The 1,881-nt window shown below is 35.7% G+C and overlaps 1 non-coding gene across 1 annotated transcript; it reads right to left on the reverse strand.

The window, feature by feature from the left end:
- Positions 1-848: 848 nt before the first annotated feature.
- On the reverse strand, positions 849-959 carry LOC112083664. The gene has a single exon (XR_002897800.1). It is a non-coding gene; the product is annotated as a small nucleolar RNA R71 (small nucleolar RNA).
- Positions 960-1,881: the final 922 nt, after the last annotated feature.

The raw sequence follows: 1,881 nt of genomic DNA on the forward strand, positions 1-1,881 counted from the left end.
CTTTAACGTTGCCTACGAGTTTCAGATCAGAATCGAGTCTAAGGTACGTTCTCTTGTTCATTTTTATAAATAAAAAAAAACAAAAAAACAATGTATATTTATTATTTTATATAAAAAATATATATATATACATATATATAAATTAATAAAAAAAGAAAAAAAAATATAAATCTATTTATATATATAACTAATAAAAAAATATTTATTATTTTATAAAAAAAATTGATATAGATATATTAACATAAATTTTTTTTATATATATATATAAACAAAAAACAAAAAAAAAAGAAAAGTAAAATATATATATATAAAATTAATTAATTAAATTTTTAATTTTTTAAATTTTTTTAAAAAAAAAACACACACACACACACAACAATTAGAGATGGGCGATAATAATAGACACCTGCAAGGTTTAGATAGGCTTAGAGATAACCATCACGTCCAGCAAAACGTTGATGAGCACGTTAGGTTCCAAAACACTTCTCGCTTAACTCTAAGAGATTATAACACTCCGTATGCTTTTATGAGAACCGTTCTCCCATTAGTCTACAACCCATCAACGTAGACTATGAGATAAGCCCGAAGCTCATAAAATTGGTCAAGCAGAACCGGTTCCATGGCGATACATCGTAGAATCCTATGGACCATCTCGAAGATTTTGAAGAAATCTGCACTACCAAGCAATCGACCGGAGTTCCTGCAGATTTCATAAAGTGCAAGTTGTTTCCATTTTCTTTTTGTGATAAGGCGCGTATTTGGTTCAAGTCTTTGTCTCCTAGTTCACTCGAATCGTGGGACGAATGCAAGGCTGCCTTCCTTAACCATTTCTACACCACCTCTAGATCAAACTTCTTTAGAGACAAGATTTATAGGTTCCAACAAAAAGGAGGCGAACCTTTTCATGAAGCTTGGGATCGTTATAAAGGCTACATCAGAGAATGTCCTCATCACGGTTTTACAGAGACATGCATCTTGAACACCTTCTACGAAGCTCTTGAATGCACATCTAAAGAACCTCTAAATGTAGCAAGCGATGGAAACTTCATGACAAGGACTGTGGAAGAAACTTACATCTTGATTGATAATCTTGTTACAAGCAGCAGAAACAATTGTCCTAATCAAGGAAGAACATCACGTTCTATTTCCCATGATCATAAGGAAATTGAAGAACTTAAAGCCATGGTGAAATTGTTTCTCCAAAATCAGCAGCGTTCTGTTAATGTCTGCGAAGCAGTTAATGCAGCTGAGATTAGTCATCAACTTGGAGCACAAGATCACACCCATATGAATCTCCAATCTGCTCCAAAATCATCTCCAACCTCTCAAGACAACAAGCTCGAGCTTATGGTGCAACCACTTCTTACGAAGCTGCAAAGATTAGCAGACGATGTGGATATAAGAGTGGACTGCCTATACACTGACCTTAATGGTAAATTTGAAGCTCTTTCGACTCATGTTGATAGCATGGATGTGCAGCTATCGCAAATCATAGATAGTTCAAAAAGCACTAAAGCTATTGAGAGACGAATCGCTGAGGTACATGAAGAAATTGCCCAAGACATCCGCAACCTTGAGCTTAAGTTAGACAACATGAATGATCTTGGGTACAAGTTAGACATCATGAATGATCACCTCAACAAGAACAATGAGGAGTGATTTCAGAAGTTCACTAACCTCTCAACTCATGTCAAGATGCTCGAGAAACAAATCGGACAAATTGGAGAAAGTGTGAAGAGACAAGATGGTCACCTTCCGGGAAAAACCGTAGACAATCCAATATGGTGTTGCAATGTCATAAACACTGATGGTGAGAGAGAAGTCACGCCTATTCCTAGCAATCAGGGCACTGAAGTTGAACCTCCAGCATGTCCTGGAGAG

The sequence above is a fragment of the Eutrema salsugineum genome, unplaced genomic scaffold (assembly GCF_000478725.1).
Source record: "Eutrema salsugineum unplaced genomic scaffold, Eutsalg1_0 scaffold_6, whole genome shotgun sequence".
NCBI classification, from domain to species: Eukaryota; Viridiplantae; Streptophyta; class Magnoliopsida; order Brassicales; family Brassicaceae; genus Eutrema; species Eutrema salsugineum.